Source organism: Salvelinus namaycush, chromosome 6 (assembly GCF_016432855.1).
Source record: "Salvelinus namaycush isolate Seneca chromosome 6, SaNama_1.0, whole genome shotgun sequence".
NCBI lineage: Eukaryota > Metazoa > Chordata > Actinopteri > Salmoniformes > Salmonidae > Salvelinus > Salvelinus namaycush.
In genome coordinates this window covers 49986468-50006915 of record NC_052312.1, presented here as the reverse complement: position 1 = coordinate 50006915, position 20448 = coordinate 49986468, and the positions used below count along the sequence as shown (strand labels likewise).

The window sequence follows — 20448 nt, the reverse complement described above, 5'->3', positions numbered from 1 at the left end:
GTTGACTTGGACTGAAGTAGGTGCTGGTATTTATTTTGGTTGCCGATACTGTTTCTATTTAGGTGCAGGAGCGCCACGATACTTTTGAGTGAATATTCTAGAAGAGGAACAGGAACTGCAGCAGTAGATACATTGAGGCGTCGGTGCTCCGGCCCAAGTCTAGCACTGGTTCAGAAAAGCGGTTGAAATGATTTCCCATCAGTCTAGTTGTCAAATATGATCTAGCCCTTCCTTGAAAATCAACCAATAAGAAATAAACCTTTGTTGTTAGAGGATATATTGAGGTTCAACTGTACTATTATAAAGCGCTCTATCAAAGTACTATCACCTCCTAAAAATTTGAGGCAAATACTAGACTACTCCTAAGGATTCAGGCTGAGTGGACTGGTAGCCAAGCCTAGACTGGGACTCCCTAAGGTTTCAGGCTGACTGGACTGGTAGCCTAATTTGGGACTCTCTAAGGATTCAGGCTGTGGACTGGTAGCCTAAATTGGGACTCTCTAAGGATTCAGGCTGAGTGGACTGGTAGCCTAGCCTAAATTGGGGACCACATATTTCCATGTTTTCCATTCTTGACAGATTTGCATGTCAATGCAGGGTAATCATCATCTCACCCAGAGAGGAAACATTCGTCATGTGAGTGATGAGGTGTAGACTCAGGCCTCCAAGGCCTTGCAGGTCATTTGCCTGCCAAATATAGTTTCCATTCGCCCCTCAAACTAGGCCTGCAGCTCGTGGCCAGTGTACTGTTGCTCAGCTCTGGGATATCTGTGGCGTGTCTTGATCAATTTCCACGTAGGCCTTTTTATATACCTGTTAAGATAGGATGCTGACATGCTGTCGAGCTTGCTGTGCTTTATTCCCACTCTCGTTTCAGTATACTGCACATGACCAGGTTTACTGGTTGTGGTGTGTAGCTGTGTCGTTGCTCAGAGAGATTTCCTATCATAAGAGTAATGTCATTGTGTGCTGGGTCATTTAATGCTCTCGGTCATTTGAATGCATAGCTTTTTTAATGTTTATTTATGTCAGTAGAAGGCAGGCCTCCAGACATCACAATTACATTCAGGAGCAAGATTATTCATGCTCAGACAAAATGAGGGTGTTAGCCAGCCATGTTAATGAAATAAATAGTTAATGCCAACACGTAGCGACAGTGTAGTGGAATGGAATCAAATCAGAGAACAAACCAGAAGGACAGACAGTTTACACAGGCTTTAAAGTCCAATGATCTGCTAACAATTACACATTAATAACATTTATTTTAACATTGAACAGAGTCTGTTTGATTACATGTGAATGTTATCAGTCTTTTTTCTACTATGTATTTCTACAGAGTCGTATTAGTTGACAAGGTAAAGGTAAGTTTAACTAGGCTACTGTAGGCTAATTGCTATTGCGAAGTATCTTGGTCAGAATATTTTTTAGAGATGTTGCTATAGTAATTCAACCTTGTTTGTCTAGTGCGCTATTTACATTTACATTTAAGTCATTTAGCAGACGCTCTTATCCAGAGCGACTTACAAATTGGATAATCTCTCGTGGACAGAATACGTAACATAAATGGTATCTGACACAAATACGCAAGATTTTAGTCTGGTGTTTTGGAGAGGAAGTGCACTATGACCTAAACAGTAGCTGGCATTGTCAGGGAGCAATGTTCACATTGTTTACCATGGTGCTGCTATCACCTATTGGAATGCCAATAGGCTTCATGGCTGAGATATCTACACCAGCCTGGGCTGTGAAGTGAGACAGAGGCCGGCAGACATCAAAGGTGACAGAGGACGCATGTTGTCTTTTTCAAGGGGGGAGAATCTATACAGGTTGGGAACAGGGAGTCAGACAACACCTTGGGGGTTGGTTGCTCAGGTGACCTTGTGTTTACTCTCACTCTGTGAGACTGCTGGCCACACAACACACAGAGGGAAGTCTCCTCTCCCCAGTCACTGTTACTGATCTCCTCACTGGTCTCCACGGTGATGGATGCCCTGGGCATAACCTCACTGCTTGTATCATTGACTTATAACAGAGGACCGCACTCAGCCAATGATAAACGATGTGTTTTTCTTTCCGATGATGACTGGAATAGCTGCCTAATGCTTTCAGAGTCAGACGGATGTCCTTCACATTACTGCTGGAGGAGATTGCCTGCATGCAACCAGTCATGACTTATCTCTTGAAAGGGATACTTCAGGATTTTGTTGGATACCGTTTTTATGTTTCTGCGTGCAGTTTGAAGGCAGTTGCTAACTAGTGCTAACGCAATGACTGGAAGTCTAACGTGTCTGATAGACTTTGTCATTACGCTAACGCAAGTTAGCATTGGCTCTCAAAACTACCTCTAACTTCCTTCATAATGGACACAGAGACACAAAAATGGTATCCAGAAGTTCATCTTACTCCGGTGAAATAGATAAAGGCATTGCCAAAATTCCAAAGTATCCCTTTAAAGCTGCTGAAATTAGGCAAACTATTCAAATTTTAGTAACCAAGAAAAGGAGGAGCTGTTTCTGCTTATTGCACCTTTTAAGACTGTCAAATCACATGGCTTTCTGGAGTTCGCTGGATTCAAAGGCCATAGAAATGAGTGAATAGACTAATAATTTTGGTTTAAAAAACATCCTATGTCCTATGTGACAGGCACCCACTGATATGACATACAGTAGAGTATCCTGCTAAAGACATAATCAAATCAAATACAATTGTATTTGTCACAGGCGCCGAATACAACAGGTACCTTACAGTGAAATGCTTAGTTACAAGCCCTTAACCAACAATGCAGTTTTAACAGAAATAAGTGGGGGTACAGTACCAATGTTTAACTTTTCCAATAATTCCATATGAAATAATGTCTCTTCTAGTCTGTCCACATGAATCCACGTTGCTTGTAATGATCTTCTGTTCATTGTAATATTAAGACACTAGGCCTAAATGCAGAGGACATTTAAAAGGTCCACACTCAGTATCTGTACGCTGTGTTGATATTGCTTCCTGCCAGGGTTGAAGCCCAGCCTTGGTAACAGAGCTCTAATGCTGAGTCACACACACCCTGGAGGCTGATGGTCATGGAAACGACACCACTGCAGAGTGTAATGGATGGACTGGGTCGAGTCTGGCCTGTGATTTGGGTGACTGAGTGCTATGTAGACAAATAGCTGGTTCAGTGTAATGGTTGTGTCAGGCTTTCTCCTGTGCCTGGGATCTGAAGGGCTTTCAATAGCCACAGCCACCAGTAGCCTTGTCACTGCTGGAGGCTGATGTTGCACTGAAGTCAAAATGGACTTCAAATCAGCACTGATGCAAAGTCTTACTTTAGTAGGAATATCGTAATACTGTGTGACTGGCTTTGAAAAATCTTTCAACCCGTCTGCTTTCTTACCTGAACGAATTACAATTTGCACCTGGAGTTCAAACAAACCCAAAGTACAGAAGTTTAATTAACACCTGCTTAACACCACCCCCCCCCCCCCCCCAGCAGTGTAGACACACACACACACACACACACACAGGCAGGTTGAGGATTCACTATAGACAAGGGCTACGCCTGGCCCTTGGAGATCATTGGCCCAGCTAGTCCTCCTCAGGGCTCGACCTGGTCACTCCTCCAGAGCACATCCTTGTATATAATTAGATATGAAGGAAAACCTCATCAGGATTGTGCACCCAAGTGACTGTTCCCCAGGGGGACAGTGCTGCAACCACAGATGGTTCCTTTAACTATTCTTGGGAACATGGAGCAGCTCTTGGTGACTGTACCCTGCTGTAAGAGACCTCGTGGAGAGTCCTGTGTAGGGGCCTAGTGGAGAGTCCTGTGTCGGGGCCTAGTGGGGAGTCCTGTGTCGGGGCCTAGTGGGGAGTCCTGTGTCGGGGCCTAGTGGGGAGTCCTGTGTCGGGGCCTAGTGGGGAGTCCTGTGTCGGGGCCTAGTGGGGAGTCCTGTGTCGGGGCCTAGTGGGGAGTCCTGTGTCGGGGCCTAGTGGGGAGTCCTGTGTCGGGGCCTAGTGGGGAGTCCTGTGTCGGGGCCTAGTGGGGAGTCCTGTGTCGGGGCCGAGTGGGGAGTCCTGTGTCGGGGCCGAGTGGGGAGTCCTGTGTCGGGGCCGAGTGGGGAGTCCTGTGTCGGGGCCGAGTGGGGAGTCCTGTGTCGGGGCCTAGTGGGGAGTCCTGTGTCGTGGCCTAGTGGAGAGGCCTAGTGGAGAGTCCTGTGTAGGGGCCTAGTGGAGAGGCCTCATGACGTCTAGCGCCTCATGATTCATAAAGTAATAACACACTCTCAGAATGTCATCCTTTCTCACGTTACGCTGTAGTCCATTAGAGATGCTGAATGAAATACTACATCTTCTGGGTTAAATGCGGAAGACACATTTCAGTTGAAGGCCTTCAGTTGTACAGCTGACTAGGTATCCCTCTTTCCCTTCCCTTTCTAACTACCTTCACTACACGTCAATGACAGCTAGCACAGTTGCCTATTAGCTAGAGGCTTATAAAGCATGTGAGAACACAGAGACTCAGTCTGTTCTTTTCCCTCTTCTTCACCTTGACAGCTGATGCTGACGTTGACATTAAGAGAGACTAATGACTAAAGCAATTATAGTTTTCTCCCTTTACAGTCAAAATGTGTTGTTAGCAAGTTTCCTTTATCCCAAGATATTTGTGAATTGTGCTGTACGTCTTTGTGTTCCAACACTGCTAAATGCAACGCTTCACTAGATGTATTGAATAGTGTCATTCATAGTCTGTGTGTTAGAGTGGGCTGAGCTGTTTTACAGTGTTGAACTGGTTTCTAATGCATTTTACACCTCTTTGAAATGAGCTGATTTGTTGCATAAAGCCCCCGGATTAGCTGTGACGTTCAAAACCCACTCCTGTCTCAAACACCCTCCTCCTGTCTTATAAAAACCCTCCTCCTGTCTCATAAAAACCCTCCTGTCTCGTAAAAACCCTCCTCCTGTCTCGTAAAAACCCTCCTCCTGTCTCGTAAAAACCCTCCTCCTGTCTCGTAAAAACCCTCCTCCTGTCTCGTAAAAACCCTCCTCCTGTCTCCTAAAAACCCTCCTCCTGTCTCCTAAAAACCCTCCTCTTGTCTCATAAAAACCCGCTCTTGTCTCATAAAAAGCCTCCTCTTGTCTCATTAAAACCTGCTTCCGTCTCATAAAAACCCGCTCCCCTCTCATAAAAAGTAGGAGGATTGTGTCTGGAATAGTCTGGACTCTTGTTTCCATCCCATTAGCTCAGATCCAAGACCAAGAAAGAAACCCACTGAAACGGATTGTAGACTGTTTATATATAGAAACTACAGGTCAAAGTTCATCTAGTTGAAGCACTTTTTGAAGGCCATTGTCTTGGATGAAGGAGACATTTCAGGACGGTCTTCCCCAGAGCTCCAGAAGGACGGGATCATGACGAGGCCCGTGGGGCGTGGCGTCTCTGCAGCGCTGTGACCCAGTAGTCCGACTCCCCTGCATAGCTGGCATTCTCAGCTGCCTGAAATAATGCTCCAAGGCAGGGTTCCCTCGTCCACCCTAAACCATTATTACGTCGGGCCTCCGTGTTGCACAGACAGGATTATGGCGCTAAATATAACCCCGCTTTAGGGCCTACACACCGGGCGTGACCTCAGAGGTGTGGCCCAGTGAACCCTGCCAACATGGAGTGTATACAGTTTTAATCACTGGAGCAATGCAGTACAGGAAAAAGGAATGAGGAGTACAAAGATAATATATTCTGTAGGTTAGCGAGATGTTTGACTGACAGCACTGCTGCAGCAGCAACATCAGACCGACCCTAAAAGCCTGGGAGAGATGATTGTGGGCTTACCTCTCACTATAGAAAGGATTTGTCACTGGGCGGGACAACGAGGCTACTTCTGTATTCTGTAACTATGGCTTCATTGCTTTGACTGCTACGCCAGTGAAGCAAATCCCTTTCTTCTGCGCCAGGCTTTGTGAATGGAGTGAACACAAAGGCCCAGCGGGCTGATAGCATTCTCCTTTGTAGGATTTCACTTCTTCTCTGACTTCGGGCAGGTTCTTAAAAGCCCCCCTCTAATTGGAAACTCAGCCAAGTCTCAGCTTTAGGAATCAGAGATTAAATGAGTTTCGTGCACGGCTATTCCATGCTAACAGAATTATACTGTGACTCAGATTTTTCACTTTCAAATGTACACCAAACCAAAACCATTTTCAAAGTTTAACAAACCATATGCACAAGGACTTTCCACAGAACATTTTATAAACACACATTTACAGCAAACTCTGCAGATACATAGTGTGGTAACAGAAGAGGGAGATTTTACCGTCTGCACAGTTATTACAGTAAATGTTTTTGTTTTAAATGTACTGTGTAAATTGTTCAAAGTAGTCATGATGTATAGAGGAGTGTTCTATGGTTTGTTAGACTTTGAAGTCAGTTGTTTGGCAAACATTTTAAAGTGTCAACTCAGTTTCAGCATAATTCCGTTACCTTGGAATTTCCCTGCAGTGAATGTAGGAGGAGTGTCTTGTTGCTCTTAAACCGACTGATAAGATAATAAAAGCCAACAGCAGCGCTGTTTTCTGGGGACAAATTATCCTCGGCCATCTAAAGCTTCATTTGCACCTGGCTCAGGTAGCTCAGTTCAGAGACCAGTGGGGACTGGCGTTCGTGCCCACTACTCTCTCGATTGACCCTAATTTAATTACTTAGCTGTTTCATTAAATTAAGTCAAGCTTTGTTGCTCTTGAATCACTGAGTAGAAATCTATGGGCGTCGCCCGATTTGAAGCTGTGCTTTCCACAGTGGAAAAAACCCATCAAGAGGTTTCACTGTTGCTTCATCATTTCTCTGGCCTTTGTTGGTCTGAAATAAGCTGTTATCACGTTTTATAGAAAAAGCTTAAGGTGAAAGGTGCCAAAGTGGCTCTGTTGCCGGGAGACTGGACAGATGGTAATGTGTTTACCACAGTAAACGTATTTAAAAAGCCCAGCAAAAACTAAATGGGATTTGCACTGACTGTGCCTTCATTACAGTCACCCTCTCTTCATCTGTAGTCTGCTCTTGTGAAACACATTGTTCCTCCCATTGTTGGACACCGTGTGAAAAGTCTGAAACAAATGAGTTCTTTAACTTCTCCAGCGCCGCCACCACTCCCTTCTAGCCCTGGGCGGTGATTGAGTACACGTTGATACCAACCAACAACAACACTGAAAACAGCACCGCTTGGTCCCTCGACAGTTAGAGTTGCCTCATGGAAAGTGTCCCTGGGCGTTGAGGCATCGCCGCGGGAACGGTTTGGAACGTAACCACTGTTAGGCTAATCCGTCCGGGCTAAACCCCGGACCGTCCCTGGGAACATAGTGAGAGTGACGCTGTGACGTACCCCGGAACTCTTATGTCACCTGCCCGACCGTGCTCTGTTGTTTCAGTCACGCCCGAGTCGCCAGTGCTTGCCGGGCTAACCAGGAGACTGACTCAACCCTGCTCCTACTTCTACTAGCTACAGCAGCACCCACCAGTCTGCCCGCATGAGGACATCGTTTTGCAGAGAAAGAGAAAGGGAGACTGAGCTGGTAAGAGGAGAGGTCTAGGTGACCTGAAGGTAAACCTCAGTCCTAATGGCTTCCTCCAGACAACTACCCCTGTGGATTACGTTTGTGTTGGTGGAGGCTGTACAGGACTTCTGCCTTAGCGGGTGTTCTTAGTAGTTTTAGAATTTACTGTTTTGTTTTGCTTTTTTTTTTTTTTTTCAATTTCAAGTTTTATTAAGTTTTCAATCAACCAACCAAACACATTCCACATTCACAGATGTGACTTAAAAAAAATATATATATATATATATAATAATAATAATAATAATACAAAATTGTTTTATATATATATATATATATATACACATATACACATATACACACACATACACACACACACAAATAATAATTATAACAATATTTAAATTATAGAACTTGCAGCAGCACTATCAAGGTTCTTATTAGCTATTTCCAGCCTTAGCTGAGATGACGAGCCAATAATTAGTTTTTAGATTTTACAGCACCTTACACAACACGCATCTGCTCATCTCCCTGATTCCCCCATTCACTCTGTCCAATTTGAAATATAGTTGAGTAGTGGAGACCAGAGTCTATCAAACTTGGGCTGTCTCTTGTGGAGGTCATAAGTGAGCTTTTCAAGAGGGAGAAAGTCAACAATCTGGTCAATCCACATTTTAAATGTAGGAGAAGTATTAGAGGCCCACAATAGAAGAATACATTTCTTAGCAAAGTATGTAATGGTCATGAGCAAATTTTCTCTGTCAGGATCAAGAACAAAGTCCTGCTGGGCATTAAGAAGATAGAGACACGGGGTCATATCAAACTGTACATCTAGTATTTTCTGTGCAGCAGTATGTATAGATTGCCAAAATCTGGCAATCTCTCTACAGCTCCAAAATACATGCATATAGGTTCCACTTTCAGAGGTACATCTTTTACAGTTAGGAGAAATGTCTGTTTTCATTTTATGGAGTCTCAGGGGAGTGTAATAAAATTTGTACAAAAATTTGTAATTAGATTCTTTCATTTTTACATTAGTAGAGGAGCAGTATACCCTGTCGCAAACCTCCGCCCATAACTCATCACTGATAGTCAGACCAAGGTCCTTTTCCCATATTATTTTCAAAGGAGTAAAGGAGGATCCTCCTTTCTCAGAAAGGAGTCTATAGATATAGGATATTTTGCCTTTAATGGATTGTGCTATGACAAGAAGGGTTTCAACTTCATTCAACTGAGTTCTAAACCTCCTCTTGGAAGTAAATGAGGAGATGACATGTCTAATTTGAAGGTATTTAAAAAAAAAAAAAAAAAAAAAAAATGGGATCTTGGCACATTGAATTCATTGCAGAGCTCTTGAATGGATTTCAGTGTAGTGGTCTTCTGATGAAATAGGTCTGAAACGGTCCTGATTCCTAGAGTATGCCAAAGATTAAAGTTGGCATCCCTCAGGGCTTTTGGCAAGTCTGGGTTGCCTACTATAGGCGAGTGAGAACATATTTGGGAGGAGATGCCCAGGTATTTCTTACAGTCCCTCCACGCTCGTAGGGTGCTGTAAATCACAAATGTTTTGGCTATGTTGCCCACTTCACCAAAGTTATTAATGAATATAGTTGAGCTTAGTGGCAATGAACCACAAGATTGGGCTTCTATCTGGATCCACGTTGACTCTTGTCTGTTTGTGATCCATGTTAGCATGTTGCGGATTTGGGCAGACCAGTAGTACAATTGAAGAGAGGGAAGGGCAAGACCACCCTTAGATTCAGGTTTCGATAGAGTGGAGAGCTTGATCCTAGGTTTTTTATTGCCCCATATAAATTTGGTGATGCTTTGGTTAATTGTTTTGAAAAAGGAAGCTGGGAGATAGCATGGGAGCATCTGAAATAAATAGTTCAGTCTAGGGAGGATGTTCATACGGATTACATTAATTCTTCCTACTAAGCTAATTGGGAGGGAGATCCAGGTTTGGAGGTTGTTCTTGATTCGATCCAGGAGTGGAAGATAATTCTCCTTGAAAAGCCTATTCAGATCTGGTGTTATGAATATCCCAAGGTATTGAAACCCCTGTGTCTTCCATTGGAATGGGCATAGTGTCTTCATAGAACTGGTGAGTGTAATATTGAGAGGGCAGACAGTGGATTTGTTAAAATTAATCTTATAACCTGAAAACGTGCCATACTGAGCAATTGTGTCTAAAATGGGAGGAAGGGATTTCTCAGGGTTGGATATGTAGAGCAAGACATCATCCGCGTAAAGCGAAATCTTGTGCTGCAGGCCGCCTGCAGGAACACCCATAATACTTGGATTGCTCCTTATCAACTCTGCCAGAGGCTCCGCCCCCAACAAGTAGAGCAGGGGGGACAGCGAGCACCCTTGTCTTGTGCCCCGTCCCAAAGGGAATCTGTCAGAGTTCAGTCCGTTAGTAGTCACCATGGCATTTGGATGAGAGTATAGTGATTTGATCCATTTAATAAAGTTTGGGCCCATGTTGAACTTTTCTAAGACTGAGAACAGAAAGCTCCACTCCATCCTGTCGAACGCCTTCTCAGCATCCAGTGAAGCCAGCAGGACAGGGGTCTTCTGTGCGTTTACTTGATCAATAATATCAAAAAGACGGCGAATGTTATCAGAAGAGTATCTGTCTCTAATAAATCCCGTTTGGTCCGCTTTTATTATTTTGGGAAGAAGAGTGTTTAGTCTTTTGGCGAGCAATTTGGTAGTTATTTTGTAGTCGAAATCCAACAAGCTTATGGGCCGGAAGGAGGAGCAGGATAGAGGGTCCTTGTCTTTTTTGAGCAACACTGTAATGCGAGCTGTGTGCATTGAGTCTGGGAGAACTCCGTTTTTGCAAAAATCCTCCAGCATTGGCATGAAAATAGGGCTAAGCTGGGGCCAAAAAGCTTTGTAGAACTCTCTGGGGAATCCATCTGGGCCTGGGGACTTGTTAGGTGGCATGGAGGTAATTGCCTCCAGGATCTCCTCAGGAGTGAAGGGGGAGTTGAGATCTTCTTGGTCGGTCTCTGATAGTTTAGGTAGCGAGATTCCCTCTAGGAAGGAGTGGAGTTCTGCCTCCGTGTGTTTTCTCTCAGAGGTATATAGTTTGCAGTAAAAATCATGAAAAGTTAAATTGATCTTTTTTGGGTCATATGTGACCTCATCCTCTGCTGTTCGGATAGCCATAATTGTACGCTCTGACTGCTCTTTTTTTAATTGATAAGCAAGCAATCTACTAGGCCTATTGCTATACTCATGGTATTTCTGTTTAGTAAAGAAAACTTTTTTTTTTATCTCCCGAGTATAGTCCAAATTCAGTTTGGCTTTGGCTGCTTTAAGTTGACTCCAGGAGGTGCTGTCTGGGGATTGTTTATGTACTTTTTCACAGCGTTCCAGCTCCCTCTCCAGATCTAGCCTGTGTGCTTCCATTGCTTTTTTCTTAGAGGAAGCATATGCAATTAGATGACCTCTTAGTGTGGCTTTAGCAGCGTCCCACATTGTGGCCGGAGAAACAGGAGAATCTTTGTTGTCTTGTGTGTAGTTGTCTATCCATGTAGTTACCAATGTATGGAATGCTTCGTTTGATAGCATGGAGGTGTTGAATTTCCAGCTCTTTGATCTCGGGATGTTTTTGCAGAGGTCAAAGCGGAGGTGGACAAAGGCGTGATCCGAAAGCGCTATGGGTCCGATTGTACACGTGGCTGAATTTATGAAACTCTTTGGGATAAAAATGTAATCTATACGGGAGTAGGTGTTATGGACATTAGAGTAGTATGTATAGTCCATAGATGAGCTATTAGTCTCTCTCCAGATATCTATCAGTCCCATCTCTTTAGTAAGAGAGTTCAACATCTTTGCAGATCTAGGATTTGTGGTGGGGACTTGAGATGATTTGTCCAGGGTTGGGTTCAGGGTACAATTAAAATCTCCGGCCAACACTCCAAAGGAAACACAATGCTCATTGAACAGGGTTATCATTTTCGACATAAAAGCAGGAGTATCTGTGTTAGGGGCGTATATGTTTAAGATAGTAATTGGTTGCCCATACAGTGACCCAGTTATCAAAATAAATCTCCCCTCCGGATCAGATATATTTTTGTCAATTATGAATGGAACATTCTTATGGATAAGTATTGCTGTACCTCTACTGTTGGATTTGAAAGATGAGAAATACACCTGTCCCACCCAAGCTCTGCGGAGTTTGGCATGTTCAGCATCACAGAGGTGTGTCTCTTGCAATAGCGCGATGTCTGCTTTTTCCTTTTTTAGAGCACATAGTATCTTTTTCCGTTTTATTGCATGACCTAGACCGTGGCAGTTCCATGTCAATAGATTTAAGGTACTAGTCATCGTCATCGAACAGTAATCGAACTTTAGTGCAAGTCATCTCTGGGTAAAGGTGGATAGTAGTTACAGCTGCGTTCACATAAAAGGAAAATAAATGGTTTACATAAAATAACAATCTCTGAACACCCCAGCCGAGTTCCCAAACAACTCGACATATCCCGTTGGATCTATTACCTCCCCGCTCAGTCACAATTCTGTGTTCCAACAAAAAAAAGACCGGGAACAGTTAGCAACGCACAACGTCTCCCCCTCCCCACCAAAGAAATGCCTCATCCTCTCCGCCCCGCATTGAGTAAATGACAACGTAGCCCCCGTCCAGACCACATTAAAAAAGGGAGAAAATAAAATCAATAGCCCAGCCTACATATAGTAGGCCTAGGTTATAATATGGGGCCTATCCCTCTCAGCTAAAGGAACATAAATATAGATTGGACGGCTATAATGACATTTATCAGGGCGGGTGGGTCTTTGGATATCGGCTATATGTTGTCTTACCTCCTTTAGTAATAACAGTAATCGCATTTAGTCAATGGTCCATTTCTCATTGACCGGGGTTGTCTTTCAAAAAACGTTTTGCCTCTTCGGGAGTTTTGAAGTGTCGCAGGGCTCCTTGGTGAAGAATCCTGAGCTCGTTTGGGTATTTGAATCCCCTAAAGATGCCTCGGTCAATGGAGCATTTCTTCACCTCGTCAAACTCTCGGCGCTTTCGGCGTATTCCAGCTGACAGGTCCTGGAGTAAGGTGAGTTTGGCGTTTCCCACTGTAATGGTGTTGGTTTTCGCCGCCTGTAGGACTCGTTCCTTGTCGGTGAATCTCAGGAAACGTATGGTGATTGGGTGCGGTGGTTGTCTGGCTGCTGGTGGGGGCCTCAGTGCTCGGTGAGCTCTCTCGAGTTCTATGGGCCTGTCGGTGGACAGGTGGAGCCACTCGGGAAGTTTGTCTTGCAGGTAGCGGATCAGTGGCATGTTTCCCTCTTCTTTTTCGCCCAGATTTAATAGAACACAATTATTCCTTCGCCCCCTGTTTTCCAGGTCCTCTGTTTTCTCTTCCAGCTGCTATATTTTTTTTTTAGCATATGCTATTGTTTCCATGGCGTCTGTCAATAAGTTTTCTGTGGATAGGATTCGCCCCTCTGCCTCGTCCAGGCGCCCCGCGTTTATGGTTATCTTGTTGTTTATGTCAGGCAAAGCATTTTCCAGGATTGTCACCTTGCCCCCTATCGCACTGAGCTGAGCGTTAATGGCATCTAGTTTAGTGTTGAGTTCTGTACGTTGGGATCTCAGCTCAGAAAAGATGTCTTCGACAGAGTGCGAGGTTGGCATTCGTTGGGCCTCGGGGGGGAACGGGTCCTCTTTCTCCTGGCTAATGGCGCTAGCTTTTTCTGAAGCTAGCTGCTTCTTGGAGGCTTTTTCCATCGCTAATGCTCGAGTCCGGGTAAAAATGTCACCTGTAGTGTCGCCTTTTGAAGCCGCCATGACTTTTTGACTAAAGCTAAATGAGTTTAAACTTGAAGTGGAGGTAAGATTAGGAATTGGAAACTACTTGTGCGGAGTTCCTAGTTCATGCGGCCATCTCGTTCAGGGGTCACGTGATCCCCCCCCTTGTTTTGCTTTTGAAAAGTGTAAATAATATAAATATGAAGAAGATTCCAAAGAAGAACAACAATTTTTAAATTAGGCGAACAAAATTGTATTAATTGATGCATTTAGTGTTTATTGAGTTTGTCACCATCAGGTCTCAGTGGAGGGTTTCTGTAGGCAGTCAGGTTTGTACTGGTGCAGTTCTCTGGAAACAGCAGCTTCTGCATGGTGTCAGTGTGGAAGTGCATTTCCCTTCCCCCAGGTTATAGGCCTAGCTGTTGCTTTATGACTACCATAGCAACATTGAAACGTCCAATGAAAAGGAGGTGGGAATATTCCTGTCTGACTGATAGTAATGGCCAGTGTGCTTATTTATTACCGTCTGAGAGCAATGACTCCCCACAGCGCGACATGACTCCCCACAGCGCGACATGACTCCACACAGCGCGACAAGACATGACTCCACACAGCGCGACAAGACATGACTCCACACAGCGCGACAAGACATGACTCCACACAGCACGACATGACTCCACACAGCACGACATGACTCCACACAGCGCAACAAGACATGACTCCACACATCGCGACATGACTCCACACAGCACGACATGACTCCACACAGCACGACAAGACATGACTCCACACAGCACGACATGACTCCACACAGCACGTCATGACTCCACACAGCACGACATGACTCCACACAGCGCGTCAAGACATGACTCCACACAGCGCGTCAAGACATGACTCCACACAGCACGACATGACTCCACACAGCACGACATGACTCCACACAGCGCGACATGACTCCACACAGCGCGACATGACTCCCCACAGCGCGACATGACTCCACACAGCGCGACACGACATGACTCCACACAGCGCGACACGACATGACTCCCCACAGCGCGACATGACTCCCCACAGCGCGACACGACTCCCCACAGCGCGACATGACTCCCCACAGCGCGACATGACTCCCCACAGCGCGACATGACTCCCCACAGCGCGACATGACTCCCCACAGCGCGACATGACTCCCCACAGCGCGACATGACTCCCCACAGCGCGACATGACTCCCCACAGCGCGACATGACTCCCCACAGCGCGTCAAGACATGACTCCCCACAGCGCGTCAAGACATGACTCCCCACAGCGCGTCAAGACATGACTCCCCACAGCGCGTCAAGACATGACTCCCCACAGCGCGTCAAGACATGACTCCCCACAGCGCGTCAAGACATGACTCCCCACAGCGCGTCAAGACATGACTCCCCACAGCGCGTCAAGACATGACTCCCCACAGCGCGTCAAGACATGACTCCACACAGCGCGACATGACTCCACACAGCGCGACACGACATGACTCCACACAATACAGGTGATAGGGTACGATTACAGTAGGCAGCCTGTATTTCCTATAGACATGACTCCACACAATACAGGTGATAGGGTACGATTACAGTAGGCAGCCTGTATTTCCTATAGACATGACTCCACACAATACAGGTGATAGGGTACGATTACAGTAGGCAGCCTGTATTTCCTATAGACATGACTCCACACAATACAGGTGATAGGGTACGATTACAGTAGGCAGCCTGTATTTCCTATAGACATGACTCCACACAATACAGGTGATAGGGTACGATTACAGTAGGCAGCCTGTATTTCCTATAGACATGACTCCACACAATACAGGTGATAGGGTACGATTACAGTAGGCAGCCTGTATTTCCTATAGACATGACTCCACACAACGCAGATGATGGGGTACGATTACAGTAGGCAGCCTGTATTTCCTATAGACATGACTCCACACAATACAGGTGATAGGGTACGATTACAGTAGGCAGCCTGTATTTCCTATAGACATGACTCCACACAATACAGGTGATAGGGTACGATTACAGTAGGCAGCCTGTATTTCCTATAGACATGACTCCACACAATACAGGTGATAGGGTACGATTACAGTAGGCAGCCTGTATTTCCTATAGACATGACTCCACACAACGCAGGTGATAGGGTACGATTACAGTAGGCAGCCTGTATTTCCTATAGACATGACTCCACACAATACAGGTGATAGGGTACGATTACAGTAGGCAGCCTGTATTTCCTATAGACATGACTCCACACAATACAGGTGATAGGGTACGATTACAGTAGGCAGCCTGTATTTCCTATAGACATGACTCCACAATACAGGTGATAGGGTACGATTACAGTAGGCAGCCTGTATTTCCTATAGACATGACTCCACACAATACAGGTGATAGGGTACGATTACAGTAGGCAGCCTGTATTTCCTATAGACATGACTCCACACAACACAGGTGATGGGGTACGATTACAGTAGGCAGCCTGTATTTCCTATAGACATGACTCCACAATACAGGTGATAGGGTACGATTACAGTAGGCAGCCTGTATTTCCTATAGACATGACTCCACACAATACAGGTGATAGGGTACGATTACAGTAGGCAGCCTGTATTTCCTATAGACATGACTCCACAATACAGGTGATAGGGTACGATTACAGTAGGCAGCCTGTATTTCCTATAGACATGACTCCACACAATACAGGTGATAGGGTACGATTACAGTAGGCAGCCTGTATTTCCTATAGACATGACTCCACACAACACAGGTGATGGGGTACGATTACAGTAGGCAGCCTGTATTTCCTATAGACATGACTCCACAATACAGGTGATAGGGTACGATTACAGTAGGCAGCCTGTATTTCCTATAGACATGACTCCACACAATACAGGTGATAGGGTACGATTACAGTAGGCAGCCTGTATTTCCTATAGACATGACTCCACACAACACAGGTGATGGGGTACGATTACAGTAGGCAGCCTGTATTTCCTAGTGTCATGCTCTTGCAGCTCAGCTTCCACTTGGCAGTTCTATGGAAGTGTGTAATCAATTAGCGAAGCCAGCAGAGGGTGGAATGGGGAGGGCTGCATCCCAAAAGGCACCCTATCCCCTATATAGTGCTCCATAGGGCCCTGGTCAAAAGTAGTGCCCTATATGGGAGCAGATTTCCAAAATTAAAATCACTTGGAACTGATTTCCTGGTATTTTTAGTCTTTTATGTCCGACAATGAAAATTCCCCAAAATATATGTTTTTTCAGGGGTTTTTCGTCCGGAAATTTGGGGGGTCAAATGATGTCGGCAGTGGGCAACTTCACTTTGAAGATATCGCTCTATCAGATCACTCTGTGGTTTGTGTTTGGGCCCTGGGCTCCATCAGATTAACCCTCTGTGTTTTGTGTTTGAGCCCTGGGTTCCATCAGATTAACCCTCTGTGTTTTGTGTTTGGGCCCTGGGCTCCATCAGATTAACCCTCTGTGGTTTGTGTTTGGGCCCTGGGCTCCATCAGATTAACCCTCTGTGTTTTGTGTTTGAGCCCTGGGCTCCATCAGATTAACCCTCTGTGTTTTGTGTTTGGGCCCTGGGCTCCATCAGATTAACCCTCTGTGGTTTGTGTTTGGGCCCTGGGCTCCATCAGATTAACCCTCTGTGTTTTGTGTTTGAGCCCTGGGCTCCATCAGATTAACCCTCTGTGGTTTATGTTTGGGCCCTGGGCTCCATCAGATTAACCCTCTGTGTTTTGTGTTTGGGCCCTGGGCCCTGGGCTCCATCAGATTAACCCTCTGTGGTTTATGTTTGGGCCCTGGGCTCCATCAGATTAACCCTATGTGGTTTGTGTTTGGGCCCTGGGCTCCATCAGATTAACCCTATGTGGTTTATGTTTGAGCCCTGGGCTCCATCAGATTAACCCTCTGTGGTTTATGTTTGAGCCCTGGGCTCCATCAGATTAACCCTCTGTGTTTTGTGTTTGAGCCCTGGGCTCCATCAGATTAACCCTCTGTGTTTTGTGTTTGGGCCCTGGGCTCCATCAGATTAACCCTCTGTGTTTTGTGTTTGGGCCCTGGGCTCCATCAGATTAACCCTATGTGGTTTATGTTTGGGCCCTGGGCTCCATCAGATTAACCCTCTGTGTTTTGTGTTTGGGCCCTGGGCTCCATCAGATTAACCCTCTGTGTTTTGTGTTTGAGCCCTGGGCTCCATCAGATTAACCCTATGTGTTTTGTGTTTGAGCCCTGGGCTCCATCAGATTAACCCTCTGTGTTTTGTGTTTGGGCCCTGGGCTCCATCAGATTAACCCTATGTGTTTTGTGTTTGGGCCCTGGGCTCCATCAGATTAACCCTCTGTGGTTTATGTTTGGGCCCTGGGCTCCATCAGATTAACCTTTTGTGTTTGGGCCCTGGGCTCCATCAGATTAACCTTTTGTGTTTTGTGTTTGGGCCCTGGGCTCCATCAGATTAACCCTCTGTGTTTTGTGTTTGGGCCCTGGGCTCCATCAGATTAACCCTCTGTGTTTTGTGTTTGGGCCCTGGGCTCCATCAGATTAACCCTCTGTGGTTTATGTTTGGGCCCTGGGCTCCATCAGATTAACCCTCTGTGGTTTGTGTTTGGGCCCTGGGCTCCATCAGATTAACCCTCTGTGGTTTATGTTTGGGCCCTGGGCTCCATCAGATTAACCCTCTGTGGTTTATGTTTGGGCCCTGGGCTCCATCAGATTAACCCTCTGTGGTTTATGTTTGGGCCCTGGGCTCCATCAGATTAACCCTCTGGTTTGTGTTTGGATCCCTGAGCCCTGGGCTCCATCAGATTAACCCTCTGGTTTGTGTTTGGATCCCTGAGCCCTGGGCTCCATCAGATTAACCCTCTGGTTTGTGTTTGGATCCCTGGGCCCTGGGCTCCATCAGATTAACCCTCTGGTTTGTGTTTGGGCCCTGGGCTCCATCAGATTAACCCTCTGGTTTGTGTTTGGATCCCTGGGCCCTGGGCTCCATCAGATTAACCCTCTGGTTTGTGTTTGGGCCCTGGGCCCCATCAGATTAACCCTCTGGTTTGTGTTTGGGCCCTGGGCTCCATCAGATTAACCCTCTGGTTTGTGTTTGGGCCCTGGGCTCCATCAGATTAACCCTCTGGTTTGTGTTTGGGCCCTGGGCTCCATCAGATTAACCCTCTGGTTTGTGTTTGGATCCCTGAGCCCTGGGCTCCATCAGATTAACCCTCTGGTTTGTGTTTGGATCCCTGAGCCCTGGGCTCCATCAGATTAACCCTCTGGTTTGTGTTTGGGCCCTGGGCCCCATCAGATTAACCCTCTGGTTTGTGTTTGGGCCCTGGGCTCCATCAGATTAACCCTCTGGTTTGTGTTTGGGCCCTGGGCTCCATCAGATTAACCCTCTGGTTTGTGTTTGGGCCCTGGGCCCCATCAGATTAACCCTCTGGTTTGTGTTTGGGCCCTGGGCTCCATCAGATTAACCCTCTGGTTTGTGTTTGGATCCCTGGGCCCTGGGCTCCATCAGATTAACCCTCTCTGGTTTGGGTCCTGAGCCCTGGGCTCCATCAGATTAACCCTCTGTGGTTTGTGTTTGGGCCCTGGGCTCCATCAGATGAACCCTCTGGTTTGTGTTTGGGTCCTGGCCCCTGTCACCTTATGTCATGCTGTACACCATCTGGTGTTATCTCAATATCTTCTCTTTCACAGTGTAGCCGACACAAGTATCATAGCACTCTGTTCTTCTCCTCTCCTCCCAAGACCAGTATGTCTCTGTGGTCCAGTGTGACCCCCAGATGGACATGTTAATTGGCCCAGCGACTAAAGCCTGTCCAACGGGATTAAGGAATGGGTTCTGGAGGTGGGCCAAAGGACACGCCTCATCGAGCCCACTGACACGGAGGAGATTAAACACTGTAGAACCCACACACACTTGTAGAACCACGCGCGCAATCTCACGCACACACGCGACTAGGACACTCCGTCTGTGATGGACTGAAACGTATGTTCCACCGGGCTGTATTACGAGGGGAGGGGATATACACACTGTGATGTCATCATGTCTCCCTCCCTGCCTTGTCTTCTCTCTCAGGCTGGCTGTGGTGTTGTCGTGAGGAGACTGCTTTCTGCTGCACCAGCTGCATGAGGTAGGTCCTATATTCACCGCTCGCCTGTCTGCTTGAGGATGCTCCGCTGCTTTTGGTAAATGGGTATGGAGCTCCACACGTGACTGTGTGTCTGCGTGTGTGTGTGTGTTTGCGTGCGTGTGTGTCTGCGGGCATGTGTGCATTTGTGTGCGTGTGTGTAGGTGATGTGTCTGTAAGCGCGTCTGTGGGATGTGTTGTGTGTGTGAGAGAGAGAGTGTGTTATATGTGATCTCGTACTGCATGCATGTTAAGCTGTGTGTGAGAGAGAGTGTGTGTTATATGTGATCTCATACTGCATGCATGTTAAGGTGTGTGTGAGAGAGAGAGTGTGTGTTATATGTGATCTCGTACTGCATGCATGGTAAGCTGTGTGAGAGAGTGTGTGTTATATGTGATCTCGTACTGCATGCATGGTAAGCTGTGTGAGAGAGAGTGTGTGTTATATGTGATCTCGTACTGCATGCATGGTAAGCTGTGTGGGAGAGAGAGTGTGTGTTATATGTGATCTCATACTGCATGCATGGTAAGCTGTGTGGGAGAGAGAGAGTGTGTTATATGTGATCTCGTACTGCATGCATGTTAAGCTGTGTGAGAGAGAGTGTGTGTTATATGTGATCTCATACTGCATGCATGTTAAGGTGTGTGAGAGAGAGTGTGTGTTATATGTGATCTCATACTGCATGCATGTTAAGCTGTGTGAGAGAGAGTGTGTTATGTGATCTCATACTGCATGCATTTTAAGCTATGTGGGAGAGAGAGTGTGTGTTATATGTGATCTCATACTGCATGCATGCTAAGCTGTGTGAGAGAGAGTGTGTTATGTGATCTCATACTGCATGCATTTTAAGCTATGTGGGAGAGAGAGTGTGTGTTATATTTGATCTCGTACTGCATGCATGTTAAGGTGTGTAGGAGAGAGCGGGTGCTACAGTAGGTTTAGCATGCCTCTATAGCGATACAGAGCCGGAGACTCGTCAGTAGAGA

The 20448-nt window shown here is 46.0% G+C and overlaps 1 long non-coding RNA gene across 1 annotated transcript in view; it reads left to right on the top strand.

Moving 5' to 3' along the window:
* LOC120050136 overlaps window positions 1–20448 on the top strand; it is an 81252-nt gene that overhangs the window by 1924 nt on the left and 58880 nt on the right. The window contains exon 2 of the long non-coding RNA XR_005477164.1: window positions 19410–19464. This is a non-coding gene — a long non-coding RNA (uncharacterized LOC120050136). The remainder of the gene's footprint in view (window positions 1–19409; window positions 19465–20448) is intronic.